This window comes from Pseudophryne corroboree, chromosome 1 (assembly GCF_028390025.1).
Source record: "Pseudophryne corroboree isolate aPseCor3 chromosome 1, aPseCor3.hap2, whole genome shotgun sequence".
NCBI lineage: Eukaryota > Metazoa > Chordata > Amphibia > Anura > Myobatrachidae > Pseudophryne > Pseudophryne corroboree.
This window is the reverse complement of record NC_086444.1, coordinates 462,662,450-462,682,889: the sequence shown is the minus strand read 5'-3', so window position 1 is coordinate 462,682,889 and position 20,440 is coordinate 462,662,450. Positions and strand designations below refer to the sequence as shown.

At 44.2% G+C, this 20,440-nt stretch overlaps 1 long non-coding RNA gene across 1 annotated transcript in view; it reads left to right on the top strand.

The window, feature by feature from the left end:
* Positions 1 to 18,283, top strand: part of LOC134903385 (uncharacterized) — a 29,082-nt gene extending 10,799 nt beyond the window's left edge. The window contains exon 3 of the long non-coding RNA XR_010175749.1: positions 18,049 to 18,283. This is a non-coding gene — a long non-coding RNA (uncharacterized LOC134903385). The remainder of the gene's footprint in view (positions 1 to 18,048) is intronic.
* Positions 18,284 to 20,440: the final 2,157 nt, after the last annotated feature.

Sequence of the window (20,440 nt, the reverse complement as noted above, 5' to 3'; positions counted from 1 at the left end):
CGTAGTCAGGGCCTTGAAAAAATTATGTTTCCAGGACGGCTAGAGTCAGGAAAATTGACTCGCTATTTATCCTGTATGCACCCAAAAGGCTGGGTGCTCCTGCTTCTAAGCAGACTATCGCTCGCTGGATCTGTGACACGATTCAGCAGGCGCATTCTGCGACTGGACTGCCGCATCCTAAATCAGTGAAAGCCCATTCCACAGGGAAGGTGGGCTCATCTTGGGCGGCTGCCCGAGGGGTCTCGGCTTTACAACTTTGCCGAGCTGTTACTGGGTCAGGGGCAAACACGTTTGCAAAATTCTACAAATTTGATACCCTGGCTGAGGAGGACCTTGAGTTCTCTCATTCGGTGCTGCAGAGTCATCCGCACTCTCCCGCCCGTTTGGGAGCTTTGGTATAATCCCCATGGTCCTTTCGGAGTTCCCAGCATCCACTAGGACGTTAGAGAAAATAAGATTTTACTCACCGGTAAATCTATTTCTCGTAGTCCGTAGTGGATGCTGGGCGCCCATCCCAAGTGCGGATTGTCTGCAATACTTGTAAATAGTTATTGCTAACTAAAGGGTTTTTGTTGAGCCATCTGTTGAGAGGCTCAGTTGTTTTCATACTGTCAAACTGGATATAGTATCACGAGTTGTACGGTGTGATTGGTGTGGCTGGTATGAGTCTTACCCGGGATTCAAAATCCTTCCTTATTATGTCAGCTCGTCCGGGCACAGTGTCCTAACTGAGGCTTGGAGGAGGGTCATAGTGGGAGGAGCCAGTGCACACCAGGTAGTCATAAATCATTCTAGAGTGCCCAGCCTCCTTCGGAGCCCGCTATTCCCCATGGTCCTTTCGGAGTTCCCAGCATCCACTACGGACTACGAGAAATAGATTTACCGGTGAGTAAAATCTTATTTTTTCTAATGTATTCATGTTACTACGTATTTTCTTCTAACTTAATACGAATTTTCATGTTTTTTTAATAAAACTTTTTAATATCAATGCCCTTATTTATCAATGAGTGATAAATTTCACTGTGAGTGATAAATTGCACCAGCAAATCATCATCAACTGTCATTTTTCAAACACAGTCTGTAACATGGTAGTTAAGAGCTGATTGGCTGGTGCAATCACAGTATTGTTTACTTTAGACAGTATTTTTTTTATCAGTATTATTAATGCTTTCTTTTAATTACATTTATGTATAAAAAATTTATAGGAGACTCTCAGGGTGTAAAAGACTAGCATAGTAAGGCAAGCCAGAAGTGCCTCCTCCCCAAACATGTGACCTAATGATGTCACACTGAGAGGGTGGAGCTGGTGGAACCGCGAAATTGAGCACTGGCTGGAGCTCTACAGGCTGCAGGAAGTGATGTATAACCGTGTCCTCCACAGGATGTACCGGGTACCTGCGACACCGATCTCACATCCCTAGTTGCAGCCCTGCAAGCCAGTACATCAGCACTATACAGTATGTTAATTCAAGCAATACAGTATGTTAATTCAAGTCTGTGATTTGTTTTTTGGGTCTTACATTATTAATTCACTTTATAATATTTCACTTCTGATCAACTAAGTTAAAATGTTGGCCCCTATGCATTTAGCATCCTACACCTGAACAGCAAATCTCAAGTAAGAATGCCGAAGCAGCAAGTGTCATTCACTGTAGGAATAAAGGAAATAATCCTCATCATCATAACTAGGCTATGAAGCATTAATCAGCCTCTCGCATTTGCCTCTTCTGTATCCTCAGTGCAACAGGCTCCTTAAATTTACTATTTCTGCAACAATGTGTGAAAACTGCAGCGGGAAGATCATTGGGTGAGTGCAGTGTGAGATAACATCCACCCAGTACCCATCATAACTTTCAGCTATCATGCAGATTTTCAGGTCATGCCAGGCTCCAATAAAGTGTGTCTGCAGAAGGATTTTGTGAATTTAGATTTAGCATACATGGTATGGGAGCCCGATGGACAGTAACAGAAGAATCAGATGCTAAGAGCTGCATACAGTATGACTGAATATATGTCCACTAAAGACATTCCTTCCAAACACCCTTGCATTTGATTTGAAGTTTCTTCTTTACCTGTGTTTTATCCCTAATCCGCAGTACTTATCAGTCCTACTTTAGAGTCAGTAGCGGATCTTGCCACGGGCAAGCAGGACTTTTGCCCGGGGCGCCGCCTTCCGGAGGGCGCCAGCGCCATCCGGAGGGCGCGGCACCATGGCAAGATCCGCTGCTGCTGTGCCCCCCGTTGGTCGCTCTTTCCCGCTGCCGCTGTCCCCCGCTGCCCCCCGCTGTGAAGGGAACTAGACGCGTAGCGTCTAGTTTCCCTTCATGGAGAGGACCTTTACTGTGCGGTGCGCGATGACGTCATCGCGCACCGCACAGCAAAGGTCCTCTCCACGAAGGGAAACTAGACGCGAGCGTCTAGTTTCCCTTCATGGAGAGGACCTTTGCTGTGCGGTGCGCGATGACGTCATCGCGCACCGCACATCATTTCACTACTGTTCAGGGGGCGTAAATGACCACGCCCCCTGTACGAAGCCACGCCCCCTTTGCCCGCCCGGGGCGCTGGAAGAAGCAGAACCGGCCCTGTTTAGAGTGCTTTCATCTGTGCAGCAGCCACTGAGTTCTATGAAAGCCAATAGAACTGAAACATTACATGGTCACCTGGTCAGCAGCTAAACCTGTGTCAGAGACCCTACATGAAGAGATGTTCTGGCTATATACTCCTCACTAGATCAAAATATAAAGAGAAAGGTGCCTGCTGGTAACTAAATGTCCACCCTAGTTCCTTATTGATGTGTTTAGAGTATACTTGGCTGATTAATCCTGGCTGATTGATCCAGGGTGTAGGACTCTAAGGGAGGAGGCTCAAAGGGTGCAGATATATAATTTTAATATCAAAGCCTGGACTTAGCCTGGACTAAATACAGTAGGCAAAGGACTGCGATCTCCTCCTAACATCTTATTCTCTCACCTACAGGTAATCAAAATAATTACTACAACTCTCAGCAGTTGCACAGTGATCTAGGACACTATACTCTACAGTGTCTGTTTGCTTAGGTAATCAAAATAATTACTACAACTCTCAGCAGTTGCACAGTGATCTAGGATACTATACTCTACAGTATCTGTTTGCCTAGGTTATCAAAATAATTACTACAACTCTCAGCAGTTGCACAGGGATCTAGGATACTATACTCTACAGTGTCTGTTTGCTTAGTTAATCAAAATAATTACTACAACTCTCAGCAGTTGCACAGTGATCTAGGATACTATACTCTACAGTGTCTGTTTGCTTAGGTAATCAAAATAATTACTACAACTCTCAGCAGTTGCACAGTGATCTAGGATACTATACTCTACAGTGTCTGTTTGCTTAGGTAATCAAAATAATTACTACAACTCTCAGCAGTTGCACAGTGATCTAGGATACTATACTCTACAGTGTCTGTTTGCTTAGGTAATCAAAATAATTACTACCACTCTCAGCAGTTGCACAGTGATCTAGGATACTATACTCTACAGTGTCTGTTTGCTTAGGTAATCAAAATAATTACTACAACTCTCAGCAGTTGCACAGTGATCTAGGACACTATACTCTACAGTGTCTGTTTGCTTAGGTAATCAAAATAATTACTACAACTCTCAGCAGTTGCACAGTGATCTAGGACACTATACTCTACAGTGTCTGTTTGCTTAGGTAATCAAAATAATTACTACAACTCTCAGCAGTTGCACTGTGATCTAGGATACTATACTCTACAGTGTCTGTTTGCTTAGGTAATCAAAATAATTACTACAACTCTCAGCAGTTGCACAGTGATCTAGGATACTATACTCTACAGTGTCTGTTTGCTTAGGTAATCAAAATAATTACTACAACTCTCAGCAGTTGCACAGTGATCTAGAATACTATACTCTACAGTATCTGTTTGCTTAGGTAATCAAAATAATTACTACAACTCTCAGCAGTTGCACAGTGATCTAGGATACTATACTCTACACTGTCTGTTTGCTTAGGTAATCTGGAGTTATTGTTTTGTGCAGAATGTAGCCTGTTTAATTGTTAGATATTTGGGGAATTTGGGATGTCCTCCTCCCATATCATTATTTGTTTGTTTTAGCTTTATTGCCCACCAGTGGGTGTTGGGCAATGGGTGGGGTTTTAATCAGTGAACCTATACCTTACACATGTTAATGTTAGTTCATATTAGAGTATACTTGGCTGATTGATCCAGGGTGTAGGACTCTAAGGGAGGAGGCTCAAAGGGAGCAGATATATAATTTTAATATCAAAGCCTGGACTTAGCCTGGACTTAAACTGGACGAAAAACTGAAAGAAAACATCAAACAACAACAGATGAACTACTTATCAATATCAACTGCATATGTAAATTTATCACCCTCCAACTTTCACTCTGTGAACACTATGCAACCCATTTGCAGAAAAGAACATATGTAAGATCTGGTTTCCATCCATAATCAGGATCACAAAGATCTTCTTTGGGACAATTGTGAGTTCATCTTCTCATCTACAAACACTTAAAAAATCTAACAGAATTACCATTGCTTCTTAACCCTTTCACAATCCTTTCATTTCTTACAGGCCAAATACATTTCTGCACCCACTTTATCTACGCTTTTGACTCATTTCATACTAAATCTACACCCATTGAGCCTACACTGCTTTTCTCACCTGCATTTCTGCAATTCTTCTGCTCTGATTCCCTTACAGTCTCCTCTCCTACTTCCACTTTCCCTCAACCTATTTACCTACTTAACACTATGTCAAGGCTTTCTTATACTCCCCACATCACTCAGTGTCTACCTAGTAATGTATCTTTATCCTTCCACCCTAGTCTCCTACACCTCCTCCTCTGTCTCCCCTCCATCCCTCTGTTTCCTTACCCCTCCTTTCCTGTTACCCCACTTTCATTTACCTCTGCCCCATGGTCCTGCTACCCAACAACTCAGCCCTGCTCCCTTTCTCCATTCCCTGTCACCTCCCCATACCCCCATCCACATCACACTGACCTCCCTCCCTGCCCACCTCCTGCAGTTTCCCCTCCCAGCTCAGGCACCCGCACCATCACTACTCTCTCATCATCCCTGCCCTCAAAGTTAATCTCACCTCATCGCTACAGCAACCTTGATAATCTCATTCACATCTCTCCCACAAACTCATACCCCATATCCTGTGCCCTCTGGAATGCCAGATCTGTTTGTAACAAACTGGTCCCCACTCATGACCTTTTCATTTCCAACTCCCTACACCTACTAGCCATTACTGAAACTTGGATTACGCCCTCTGACACTACTTCTCCTGCTGCTCTCTCTGCTGGGGGCCTCACATTCACACACACACCCCGACCTGGGGGTCGCCATGGGGGTGGTGTTGGGGTCCTTTTACCTTCTAGTTACTCCTACCAACTCATACCACCAGAACCATCCCTTACAGTCTCTACATTTGAGGTCCATGCCATACGCCTATTCCAACCAGTCCATCTTAGAGTAGCTGTCATTTACCGCCCCCCTGGCACTGCTTCCAAATTCATCGACAACTTTGCTTCCTGGCTTCCTCACTTCCTCTCTTCTGACATTCCCTCCATTATCCTAGGCGATTTCAACATCCCTATTGACATCCCCACACAATCCCCTGCCTCTAAACTCCTTAACCTCATCTCTTCACTTGGTCTCTCCCAGTGGACCTCCTCACCCTCCCATGTGAATGGCAGCTCACTGGATCTGGTCTTCACTCACCGCTGTGATATTTCTGATTTTTCCAACTCCCCATTTCCCCTCTCTGACCACCACCTGCTCTCCTTTAACCTATCTCTCTCGACTTCCCCATCTCTACCTCCTAAGGCTACCATCACTAAGCGTAACATTGAAGCTATTGACACCACATTCCTTTCCTCCCTGTTTGATTCACTTCTCTCTCCTATTCTCTCTCTTATGCCCTGAACAAGCCACTTCCACATACAATGCATCCCTTACTTCTGCTCTTGACTCTGTTGATCCACCAACCACTATTCACCCTCGCAAATTAACACCTTAACCCTGGCACACCAATTGCACCAGATATCTGCAAAAATGCTCATGTACTGCTGAGCGACACTGGAGGAAATCACGCTCTAAGGCAGACTTTCTCCATTTCAAACTTATGCTCTCATCCTTCAGTGCTGCCCTTTCTCTTGCTAAACAGTCATACTTCAAGAACCTCATCTCCTCCCAGTCTTCCAACCCCCGGCGCCTCTTTGCCACTCTCAACTCACTCCTCTGCCCACCTTCACCTCGTCTCCCTTCCTCACTCTCTGCTCTTGACTTTGCCACTTACTTCACATCCAAAATTTACTCCATACGTCAGGACATCACATCACACCAGACCATCAGTAACCAGTTTTCTCCCATCCCTTACCAACCCTTCCCATCCCTCGCACCTACTCTGACATCTTTCTCCAATGCATCTGGAGAGGAAGTCATGGCCCTCATTCGTTCCTGTCCCCTCACCACCTTCCCACTTGACCCTATCCCCTCCCGCCTCCTTCGCTACCTCTCTCCTTCTGCTTGTTCCCATCTTTCCCATCTTCTCAATCTGTCCCTCTCATCAGGCACTGTCCCCTCTGCCTTCAAGCATGCACTCATCTCTCCTATTATTAAAAAACCTACACTTGATCCAAACACTCTCTCCAACTACCGACCCATCTCTCTCCTCCCTTGAGCGTATTGTCTACAACCGCCTTACTTCCTTTCTTTCCTCACACTCACTGCTTGACCCATTCCAGTCTGGCTTCCGTCCTCTCCACTCCACTGAAACTGCCCTTACAAAAGTATGCAATGACCTCCATGTTGCTAAATCTAAGGGACACTACTTTATACTTATTCTACTTGATCTCTCTGCTGCTTTTGACACTGTGGACCATCCTCTCCTACTGCAAATTCTTCACTCCATTGGTCTGCGTGACACTGCTCTCTCTTGGCTGTCCTCCTACCTTTCTGACCGTTCTTTCTCTGTCTCCTCTCATGACTCCACCTCTCCCTCACTTCCAGTAACTGTAGGGGTACCCCAAGGTTCTGTCCTTGGTCCTCTTCTCTTCTCTCTCTATACGTCCTCACTAGGTAAGCTCATTAGTTCTTTTGGTTTCCAATATCATCTCTATGCTGATGACACCCAAATCTATCTTTCCTCTCCAGACCTCTCCCCTGCTCTCCTCACTCGTATCTCCAACTGTCTCTCTGCTACCTCTTCCTGGATGTCCCAGCGCCTTCTTAGACTTAACATGTCTAAGACAGAGCTGATCATCTTTCCTCCCTCCCTCATAACCTCACCTCCTACAATCTCATTATCTATTGATGGCACTACTATCTCCTCTTGCCCCCAAGTGCGCTGTCTTGGAGTAATCCTTAACTCCTCCCTCTCCTTCAAACCACACATTCAGCACCTCTCACAAACCTGCCATTTTCATGTAAAAAATATTTCAAGGATCAGACCCTTTCTGACCCAGGATGCTACTAAGACTCTTATCCATTCACTGGTCATCTCCAGACTGGACTACTGTAATTTGCTCCTGACTGGCATTCCTGACAAATACCTCTCTCCACTCCAATCTATCCTCAATGCTGCTGCCCGGCTCATCTTCCTCACCAAACACACTACGTCCACCTCTCCTCTCTTACTAGACCTTCACTGGCTCCCCTTCCCTTTCAGAATCCATTTCAAGCTTCTCACACTCGCTTACAAAGCCCTCACCCACTCCTCTCCCATCTACATCTCTGACCTTATCTCCCTTTACACTCCCACCCGTCCTCTTCGCTCTGCTAATGCATGCCGACTCTCCTGCCTACGGATTACTTCCTCCCACTCCTACCTCCAAGATTTTTCACGTGCTGCACCACTTCTTTGGAATTCCCTACCTCTCCCCCTCAGACTCTCCACCTCTCTACAAAACTTCAAACGATCTCTCAAGACCCACTTCTTCACCAAACCCAGCCAAATCTCATCCTAACCCTCTGTTCTACGCTCTCTATGTACCCCATCTGTGTCACCCCTGTCTGTCTACCCCTCCCCTTTAGAATGTAAGCTCTCACGAGCAGGGCCCTCTTCCCTCATGTGCTTATCCTTTCTTACTTTAATAATCTTCAACTGCACCACATCCAGCAGACTTCTGCCACCTGATACTTATTCCAGTGTCATCTGCTGATGTAACTATGTTTATTTACCCTGTACTTGTCCTATACTGTCATCAACTGTAAGTTGCTGTTTTCCTGTTTGATTATTTGTTTATGTGTTCTGTAATTGGGCGCTGCGGAACCCTTGTGGCGCCATATAAATAAAGGATAATAATAATAATAATAATAATAATAATAATATGTTGACTTTATTTGGTTATTGATGTGCATAGGAAGATTAAGAAACAAATGGTTTACAATTTAATTTTGATTGCTCCGTGACATATTTGGAACAATGATGTGCAGAAAAGGGCAAAGACAGGCACAGTGCCAGAGGCAGTGCTGCTCCTGTGCGGTATCTGGCTCTGCAGGGTGTGCTGAGCGGGGGTTTCCCAGTATCAAGTACCTGTGTGCCCCACACACCCATGATACATACTGTACGCCATTCTGTCAGACACATTTGTGAATGCCAGTAACCATGGCTAAACATGCTTTTCATATGTATGGGTGCAGTATGAGTTGCCGGCGGCCGGCTCCCCGGCGGCCAGCATACTGGCGCCGTGATCCCGACCGCAAGCTTGCCGACAGCGGTGCAAGTGCAAATGAGCCCCTTGTGGGATCGCTGCGATCGGCACGCTGTGCGCATGGTGGCGCGCGTATTCTTCCTCCAGGGGGGTCGTGGACCCCCAAGATGGAGAAAAGGTGTCAGTATGCCGGTTGTTGGGATTCCGGCACCGGTATACTGTGCGCCGGGATCCTAATAACCGGTATACTGAATACCACCCATCTGTACAATCCCCTTCTTCTTTCACAGTTAGATGTGCTTTCTGGTAGGCTAATCTATGGTCCTCAGGGCTACGAGATTTCGGTCTTACTACTTGGGTGTAAAAGGTTTAAACAACAGAAGTAATGGAAAAATGGAACAAACTTGGGTCAGGAACCAGATCAGCAGCTGAAGCATAAACAGCAGCAAAACAGCAATGTCAGTAACAGAACAAAGATTGCTGGAGTACAATCAAGGTCAAAGGTTCAAACTGAGGTACACAGATTAATAGTAGAATATTTCATCCCAGGCTACAGGTATGAGTGGTGCTAATATGCTCACACAGTAACTCTGCAGACACAGAACCATATAAAGGGGCTAATTCAGGTTGGACTGCAAATCGCGACCCAACCGAAATTATTGCAATCGCCCTGCACTTTCTGCAGGGGGGCTGCAGAAAATGCGATAGCCTCTGCCTGTCAATTAGGCAGAGGTTGTTGGGGGCAGGGGGCAGCAACACTCTGTTTCCAGGGCAGAGACGGAGCATTGCAGAGGCGGCCAAATGGGGAGGGAAGGCGCACGAACGGGGGCGTGATCGTGGTGGCTGCTTGACGTCGCACGCAGCTGCCACGATTGGGAACATGGCGGTGGGCCTTCTGCGGGCACAGCTAAGCCGTGCCGGCAGGAGGCATCCCTAATTACTGCGATGATGCAGAAATTGCGATGCGATTGCAATTTCTACTTCATCAAGGAGGGGGGGGGGGGGGGGCGGCACCCAGCATGCGAACCAAAGGACTGCAAATTCTGCTAATTAGCAGAATTTGTAATCCTTACTGAATTAGCCCCAAAGTGCACAAATTATGGCACTAGGGAGTAACGCATCCCGGGAATCCAGAAAAACAGGCATGACCCTCACAAAGAGCAGGCTGCCCCAGTAAGTGCTATTGTTTGATACTACCCAATCAGCATATTATTTGATATTGCAGCATAGTATGGTGCATTGCTTTTATTTGAGCTCAATAAAAGTCGATGTTGCAGCATTTCTGTCATACATTAACATGGAAGAAAAGATGCACAGCTGATATTATAACCTGGCATCTCATGCAAATGTGATCTTCAAACACACTTCAATGAGGGAAACTCTGACGTATTTCACCACAAAGTTGTTAGTGGAATTCAAGAGTTCTGGAGTAGTAGTAGAAAACAACTTCACACTTCAAAGCTCTTGGGAGCTAGATGACATAGTAAAACTCATTACCTGGAATGAAGATGTCAAAACCTCATCATTACATGATGAGTCATGGGCAGAGAATGGGCGGGAATAATACAACAGTAAGAATGTTTTCTCTTCATGAGTATTCAGCCAACCTAGATGAAAGGAACCTTTGATTCTGGTTATTGATACAGTATATGTTAAAGCAGAGCAGTGATCGCAGACAGGCTGCAGTGTGCAGCTCTGCGTCAGCCTGCAATAGAGCCATATATAATCCATAATGCATTTGGATTGAAGATCAAATTAGTGAACATATTTGGAATTGACCATTGTCTTGATTTCCTTGCAAGATAAAAGCCCATATGTCCCAAAGCTTCCTTGTGCGTACTTGCAATAAAATATACAATAACCAAATATTAACTCACATTATTACTATAATCATTCATGGGCACAACTGAGGTAAGCATTATATCCCTGTTTGTGATAATACAGCCCTGCATGGTTCATAGCATTAAAAAAGTCAAGAAAGCCCCTTTAACATAAATAATAATAATAATAATAATGATAATAAAAAACAAATTGTCAATTAAAGTGTCACACACCCATATCATTGGGCTACACTTAGAGAGGGTGTGGCCAGTGGCAAATTTCCCATTAGGCATGTGGGACATGTGCCTAGGGGAGGCATTTGTTGGGGGGTGGCACTTGGATGCTTGTATTGGTACTGTCAGCCCAAAAAGTACCAGTAACTGGAAATATTTGCACTGTACTGTACCATATGCCATTCTGAATGAAGTGTAAAGGCGTAAGACATGCACACACTGCCCCTGTAAGCTATCCTACTAAGTAAATATGAAAAAAAATATTTTATATACCCTTCACCACACTCAAGTGAGGACAGTTGAGGGAAAGGTCACCTGAGCACCTTTTGTGCCTGTGCTGTGCTGCTGCTGAGAGTGTGTAAGGCAATGGCTGAGCTGAATGACACGTACTGCCTCCTCCTCCCTCAAATGAAGCAGCAGCAGGTCATAGCTGCGCAGGGCACGGTGGACGTCATCATGATGTCATCATGTCTCTCCCGAGTCCATGGAGACACAGTGGGGGGTGGATCATTGGATTCTGCCTTGGCAGTCTTGCAGTCCCAGAAGGAGGCGGCAGCGCTCCCTTGCAGCAGAGGCGGGAAACAGAAGGCGGCAGGAGTGAGTGTCAGTATACCATAGTGTAGCGCCCTCAGTGGCTTTGCGCTGTAGGGAGGGCACCATTGGCACACACCTAGTTACGGCACTAGTGGAAAATGCAATTTGCTCAAATTTACTAAAAAAAAAAAAGGAAAAATATACCGCAAGGAGCCCTGTAACGCTGTCTTCAGATAGCATTTTCTGGGCTTTTCTCTGGTACCCCTATCCCTGCACAGCTTTCTCTGCCCCTACCCCAGCAACCTTCTGTGATCAGCCATGTGTGTATACTAGACCGCAGGCTGATCACTGTGTCAAAAAAAACAAAGAACACCTGCATACAGGGACCGGTGATCTGTGAGCTCTGGTCATCTGTTCCTGCTGTGACCCCATCATCTGACCAGTAAATTGAGCTGAGATGCTGAAAAGTGGCGGCACCTCTATTCACTTTACTGAATAATGATCACTGGGGTCACAGCAGGACCATAGGAGAACAGATGACTGGAGCTCACCGATCACCATGTCTGGGTACAGGTAAGTGTCCTCTGAGCAGTTCATCACCAGGATTCGCAGGAACAGAGCTTTCTCACAAGCTCTGTCCCAGTAGGCGATATAATTGATACATTCCTGCTATGTATTAAATTAACGCATTGTGGATTTGGGCGAATTTATCACATCCCATCTGCATCTGAGATGCGGAATGTGATAAGTATGCCCACAAGCGTATGGGTAGAGGCGGTGCAGTTGAATAGATGTATACAACTCTGCATTTTTTCTCCATGTACACCATCCAGGTGTTCAACTCAGAACTAACAGAATGGTTTTAATGTATAATAAATCCTCTCAAATGTCTGTCCACTGAGTTTACTGGTCTCACTTCTTTTTTCTTTCTTTCCTTAACTATCTGGATCCCACATCTTTCTTCTTAACAAATAAATCATTGTATATGTGTATATGGACAGTAAATGGGTAAGTATAATTCATATATACATACACACATACATACTCACAGAGGGGCTGATTTAGCCTTGGGAGCAAAGCAAAACAGGGGTTACACCACCCCTGGACAAACCATGTTGCAATGCATGGGGTGCACACATTTTTTTCATGCAGGGTAAACACTGGCTGCTTTTGCATGTATCCCACAAATGTTGGACAGCTTTACATTTACAGTTTAATTTAGAGTTCAGCTAGAATATGCCGCTCTTAGCTCTTAAATCTCTTAACATACATGATATGTACATGATATCAGGACTGCATGTAATTTCACTATACATGTTTATGTTACAGTGACAATAAATTATTCTTATCTTTATCTTATCTTTATCTATATTTAAATCTGCACTGCAAATCTACTCCTTTATTTGATTTGCTTCCAACTCCCAGTACAGTAAATTCAAATGATACAATAAGGATGAGCAGCACACTTCTACAATAGCGGTTTCCAGCGTTATTTCCTTGTGTTTAGTATGTAACAAAATTAAAGCAAAAAATATAATATGCAAACTGCAACACTGTATTTAATGGAATTTAATACCATTGTTCTATTTATTCTATAAAACTATCTAACAATGCTATTATTCTTTTACATTTTCCGTCTCCTTAGCTATTTTTAAACATAATGAGAATTTATAATAGTCTGCGGTTTAATTTTCAAACAATTGCAGATTTAATCAAGGATAGCACCTTTTCAGTTCTAAAAATACTCCGTGGGCGCAGATGAATAGTTTAAGAGATGCTGTAATCTTACAGGTTGTGGGGTTTTTTTGGAGAAAAAAAAATGATTAGCGACCAATTGATAATAAGCGTTCTCTTAATATTTCTGTTGAATGGTTACGATAATTAATATTTTTCATTTCTAAAGACAGATTTACCAAATGATCTGCATGTATGGAAACAAGAGAAGGTCCAGCGGTACCTGCTGTCTTGTGTGTTTGTTCTGGAGAGTGCCCATGATGATAATGCATGTGAAATTGGGTGGAAATAAATGTGAAAATAGATCAGAGTTCTACATTGTGCTGGGAAAGACCTTAAAGGTTTAACCAATTAGCAGTTATGTTTAAAAAAAATAAAGTAATTAGACTTACTTGAATATGACTACTTAAATAGCTTGATTGGGTTCAGATCTGGTGACGGCGCAGGCATTGACATTTGGATATCACGATTGCTAGTGTTACCCTTTGCTGTTTATTTTTCTTCCAACTATCCCTGCTTTCATCAAAATATATATATTTGTTCATGAAATATTAGCAGGTTCTATTGTACTGTTAGGAAGCACATGCTGAATTTACCCCAACAATAACCCCTACTTCAAGATCGCTGAGCTGTCCATTTGCAGACATGTTAGATATAATTATATGTAACTAGGGGGGGGGGGGGGGGGGGGGTCGGCGGCAGCATTTGTATACCAGACCCTGATCATAATGGAATATTATTTGCTTAAATAAAGCTTTAGCCACGCCTGCATGGAGCACTTGCTTTCAGTATGCTTGGTGTCCCCATTTACACTGGTGTGTCTACCTGTATGCCTTATTACCCTTCACGTATCCATTTGTGGTGTCTGTTCTTTTCCTCCATATCCAGCGTCTGGTAGTCCATAGCCTGGCCCAAACTCTTCTGCCAGGCTTGTAGAATAACTGTGAACTGCTCAATCTCACATGGCTGCAGAAGACTGAAGCCTGTATCACATGCAGTCTATAATTACTCATACTGTACATTAGAACAAAAAATGCAGAGCAAAACATTTCTGTCAATCTCTACATTGACTTTTCCAAGTAAAGCCCTAACTTGCCAGTAACCATGTCTACCTGTTGGATATCATCATATTAAGATCCACTATCTGAATCGATGTAGTGTAGGACTGAACAATTCGATTGACAGTAATCCCTGTTCCGATATTGCCGATATACCATGTTCCGGCATTTCCAGGGCTGCAGTCAATTGTGATGCAACGGCAACCTGAATGTCTCTTGTGCCTACACCCCAGTGCTATGTGGCCCACATTTGTGTTATCAAAGCCCTGTGTTTATGTGTTGTTTTCACCCTTGAGTGATACATGTGGCTTTCCAAACTGTTGCTATGTTACACCTGCTCACCGTGTAGCAGGCACCTCTCTCCCTCTCTCTCTCTCTCTCTCTCTCAGCGGAGATTCCCACAGCTCTCTTTGGCCAAGATTGATCAAACCTTGGAGAGTGATAAATTGCACAGTGATAAAGTATCATCCAATCGCTCCCAACTGTAATGGAGGTGGTTGGTTGGTACTTTATCACCGTCCAATTTATATCTCTCCAAGGCTTGATAAATCTGGGCCGTTCTGAGACAGTACTGAAGTCTCAGCCTAGGATGGCATCATTAGTGGATTCTGCTTAACAGCCACAATTTAGCACTTTTTGGGGGCAATTTCAAGTTGATCACAGCAGGAATTTTTTTAGCAGTTGGGCAAAACCATGTGCACTGCAGGGGGGGGGGCAGATATAACATTTGGGAGTTAGATTTGGGTGGGTTATTTTGTTTCTGTGCAGGGTAAATACTAGCTGCTTTATTTTTACACTGCAATTTAGATTGCAGATTGAACACACCCCACCCAAATCTAACTCTATCTGCACATGTTAAATCTGCCTCCCCTGCAGTGCACATGGGCCCTCATTCCGAGTTGCTCGCTCGGTAAAAATCTTCGCATCGCAGCGATTTTCCGCTTAATGCGCATGCGCAATGTCCGCACTGCGACTGCGCCAAGTAAATTTGCTATGCACTTAGTAATTTTACTCACGGCTTTTTCATCGTTCTGGCGATCGTAATGTGATTGACAGGAAATGGGTGTTACTGGGCGGAAACAGGCCGTTTTATGGGCGTGTGGGAAAAAACGCTACCGTTTCCGGAAAAAACGCAGGAGTGGCCGGAGAAACGGGGGAGTGTCTGGGCGAACGCTGGGTGTGTTTGTGACGTCAAACCAGGGACGACAAGCACTGAACTGATCGCAGATGCCGAGTAAGTCTGAAGCTACTCAGAAACTGCTACGAGGTGTGTAATCGCAATATTGCGATTACTTCGTTCGCAATTTTAAGATGCTAAGATTCACTCCCAGTAGGCGGTGGCTTAGCTCTGCTAAAATCGCCTTGCGAGCGAACAACTCGGAATGACCTCCATGGTTTTGCCCAATTGCTAACTAAATTCCTGCTGCTATCAACTTGGAATTACCCCCTTTAACTGAACAAAACCACAGCAGCACATACCATATATAATACTCATATGAAGAGCTGTTCATTTAGGATTTGCACCTTGTGTTATTCAGCAAAAGTTTATTTATTTTTTAATCCTTTTGACCTGCATATGTAAATTCCAAGGCATTATCCCTCTGATTATAAATATGTGTGTAGTTTGTGCAAACAAAACCTTTTTCTACCCATTTGTCAAACAACATGCCCGTAAGACTCACATCATGGAAAATACTTCAATTGCTGTATACTACAATAGGGATATTCTGAATAAGTCAAGCATGGCTTCCAGATCTATAAACAGAAAACAAACAATGCCTGGATCTTGTGCGCTGGAGATGATATTATTAGCATGATGCATCTTTTAAAAACCTAAAATCAGAAAACAGTGTCTAGGAGGCAGCTCTTGCACAGTGCCCTCCAGAGCCTGGACACTGTGAACGTGGGAAACAAAACTGTTTTTTTTTTTTTTTGCTTGTAAAAAATGTAAAGAGCAAAGAAGTGAAGCTGACCTGACCTTTCCTTTCATTACACTTCTTCGAAAAGAGAAAAAAAAAATTAGAGTGGAGTTTTTTACTACCCTTTTCACAGTATCATGTACATCATTTTACTAGTTAGAGTAATATATGTGCGTTAAAATGTAAACACCCCCACATGGGTTTCCCCCAACTGAGTTAGGGCACTGCTGCATTACTGTATGACTCACTATAATGTATACCTTCTCATAAGCTTAATCAAACAGTTTCTCAGCTATTCTAGTGGCACGGCTCTATGTTTTGAAATGACTAGTTTTGAAGTATACAGCTATCATGTGTACAGGACACATGTATCTTTTTAATGAAGAATGTGAACTAATTAATTAATAATTTTTTTCTTATACCCCTTTTACAAAGCCAGCTTTGAACACAGGTTATTGCACACGAGCGCGCATAACCCGTGTTGCTGTGCGGTGTAAAAGGGCCCAGTTGGAATAATCCAGGTCGAGTGACCCGGTATGCCAACTCGGGTAGCAAGCAGGATTGAACACGTGTGCTGTGTAAATGGGAAGCTGGGTCCTGTTCACTCTGTGTGGACGGGCGGCGCTTGGAGATCATGTGATCTCTAATGGCCACACCCGCTGCGTCACCGCTGATGTCACCAACCCGGCACTATGCCAGGTTGGAATCAGCGGCAGGGAGGGGACCGAGACGGGTCGCAGATGGGAAGCACCAGTGTCAGGTTCCCGGGTGCGACCCGCCTCAGGCGGTATAAAAGGGGTATTATATAGCGCAGCATATTCCGTTGCACTTTAATTAATCATGCACAATGAGTCATATAAATGTTTAATGCATTTTTATTTGTATTCCTGAGCTCTTGTATTTAAGGTACTTCTATTTTCTTGACTAATAGTTTTGAAAGTACAGTTATGATTATTTTGTATATTGTCATTTTATTTGTCATTATGTGTGATTGTCATGAACAAATTGTCCATGAAATGCATATCACTCTGCACCTCCTATACATGCATGCACACAGTTCCAGAGCATGTGTAGTATGAAAACATAATAAAAAGCAAAACAAATTTCCCCAGCACACTGCAATGGACCAGCAGAGATCTTAGATACATACATTTGCAAACGTAGGGTAAGCCACCAGCCACAGCAAGGTGTCTTTGCTCTCCTGGATCTACAGTAAAGGATAAAAGCACTACTTTTGTTCATACATTTAGGTATTTCTAATTGAGAGATAATTCAACTGGAGGCACCCTAGGATCCTCCAATATGGCACTACAAGGATCAGCATACCTTCCAGCAACTGATCCCATACATGCCTCTCAGCACAGTGATACACAGGATGGTAGCTGCTCACTCAATGTATTGGCCCATCACAGGTCCTGGAGGCTTACCATATGTTTGCAAATGTATGTTACTAAGATCTCTGCATGTTTATTATCATGTAGGATGCAAGACTCTTTTACTAGTCAATTGCATTGTGCATTGTGCTGGGGGAGTTTTTCCTGACGGGCCCCAGTGCAATGCACCTGCTGCATCAATGGTTGTTTCACCTCTGGCCCTGTGGACAGGTCCAATGTCGAATATGCCGTTGGAAGAGTTTATGAATTGTACCATTGTTAATAAACCACAATGTCCTATATTGTATTTTTTTTTTTTTTTACTAAATAAACATTCTGATTAAAGGAAACAAATATTTATGCAGTAACTGACATATATTTCCATTACGTGTTAGAAAAATAATAAATTTTGATATATGTTCCTCTGGTGGTGGGTAAAACATGAACTGATATCACAGCAGATTTACTATGTATTTCCTGTTTGGTCTTGCATCATGGACAGTAACAAAACTAGCTGCAGATGTGTACGAACCTATACAGGAAACTGTGAGAGGAAGCGCTCTGAACCACTGATCCCCTGGTAATGATTGCGTATCACAGAGGGCTTGCTGTCTCATAATAATGGAATATTCCATCACTCAGACTATGCTTTTTACTATTAATGATACTGTATCTTTTTCCTTGCAGGGACATTTTTGTTTACTAGGAACAGTGAGATGTCATCTTTAATTTTCTCTATATGGAACGGTTACGCCAACAGAAGCACACAGAAGCAAATGTTTACCACAAGAGCTTGCATGCATAACCCTTACCAACTGCACAGTGGGTGTGAATTACAGTGGATGTCACCTTTAGTTAGTTTTTACACGTTTCTTTAATCAAAATACAGATCAATAAACTTTAATGGTCATTTGCAATAGAAATGTTTAACTGCAGCCCTACAGCGTAAATTCTGTTTTGTGACTTTATTGCTACTTTTCTGTAGGAAGTGAAGGAGCATGGCAATGCCATCTGTGTCATTGTGACCTCACCATGCCACTGAGCAATGCCACAATTCAAACCAGTGCCACAATGATGTGATTTGCTGCAAATCATGCCTTTTGTTGCTTAGTACCCAATTGTTTGTTAGGCTGTTTAAACTTATTATTATTAATGATTTTTTAACACCCCCCCCCCCTTCCCATATAAGTTACCCTGGCCTACGCCCTCTGTAATCATCGCGCAGGATTTCATTGCTGGTATGGGCGGCAGTGAATCCCTATGCACCTGCTGCACCAATGGTAGTTCCGCCTCTGAGTGTAGTACTATGGCCCTCATTCTGAGATGATCGTAGCTGTGCTAAATTTAGCACAGCTACGATTATGAACTCAGACATGTGGGGGGACGCCCGGCACAGGGCTAATCCGCCCCGCATGTCAGTGCCACCCCCCCCCCCCCACAGAAGTGCAAAGGCATCGCACAGCGGCGATGCCTTTGCACCTCAAGAGTAGCTCCCGACCAGCGCAGCTTTAGAGTGCTGGCCGGGAGCTACTTGTGCCTCCCCGGCCCGCAGCGGCTGAGTATGACATCTCGCAGCCGCTGCGGGCCACTCCCCCCACGGTCCGGCCACGCCTGCATTGGCTGAACCGCGCCCATGAAATGGCGGCCAACACCGCCGTTCCGCCCCCTCTCGCCCCCTCCCGCCCCCTCCCGCCTAGCGACCGCCTCTGCCTGTCAATCAGGCAGATGCGATCGCAGCCTGCACTGGCGAATGTGCAGTGGATACCCGTTCACTCGGCTGCATTAAAAAGCAGCAGCGGGCGAACGGGTCAGAATGACCCCCTATGATCAAGTGCCCAGATCACACTTGACAGATGGCTCCACAGATATGTGCATACCTTAAAGAAAATCCAATTGTTTTGGGCCATATGTCAACGATGGTAAGACTATTATTGATGTTTTTCACCAAATTTTCCAGAATCATGTGTGATACCACAGTGTGTCTGCCCAGCAATGTTAACAAATATCACAGATCATTATTTTTGGCTATTGATCACAGAGTTCAGAGATACGATAGTCCATTAAAACAAACTTAATACAATGTCGTAAATAAGCCAGTGATATATTTATTATTAAAAACAGGAAAACAGCAACTTACAGTTGATGACAGTATAGGACAAGTACAGGGTAAATAAACATAGTTACATCAGCAGATGACACTGGAATAAGTATCAGGTGGCAGAAGACTGCTTGATTTGGTGCAGTTGAAGATTATTAAAGTAAGAAAAAGGATAAGCACATGAGGGAAGAGGGCCCTACTCGTGAGAGCTTGCATTCTAAAGGGGAGGGGTAGACAGACGGGGTACATAGAGAGCGTGGAACAGAGGGTTAGGATGAGATTTGTCAGGGTTTGGTGAAGAATTGGGTCTTTAGAGCCCGTTTGAAGTTTTGTAGAGAGGTGGAGAGTCTGAGGGGAAGAGGTAGCGAATTCCAGAAAAATGGAGCAGCACATGAGAAATCTTGGAGGTAGGAGTGGGAGGAAGTAATCAGTAGGCAGGAGAGTCAGTGTGCATTAGCAGAGCGAAGAGGACGGGTGGGAGTGGAGTAGGTGAGGGCTTTGTAAGTGAGTGTGAGAAGTTTGAAATGGATTCTGAAAGGGAAGAGGAGCCAGTGAAGGTCTTGTAAGAGAGGAGAGGTGGACGTAGTGCGTTTGGTGAGGAAAATGAGCCGGGCAGCAGCATTGAGGAGAGATTGGAGTGGAGAGAGGTATTTGTCAGGAATGCCAGTCAGGAGGAGATTACAGTAGTCCAGTCTGGAGATGACCAGTGAGTGGATAAGAGTCTTAAGGGCCATACACACTAGAAGATATTTTTGAAAGATCTGAAAGATAATGACGATTGTGAACGATATATCATTCACATCGTCTAGTATGTGTGGCCCTCCAATCAACGATGCGCGCACCCGCGCTCATTGATTGGAGGTCGGCGGTTGGCCGTGCTGCCTGCTGAATGTGATCATCAGGTCTTTTATCCCGCAATAAAGGCATTGAAACGTTGTCTAAACGCATGCCCTGCTGTTGTCCTTTATTCAAGCCGCTAGG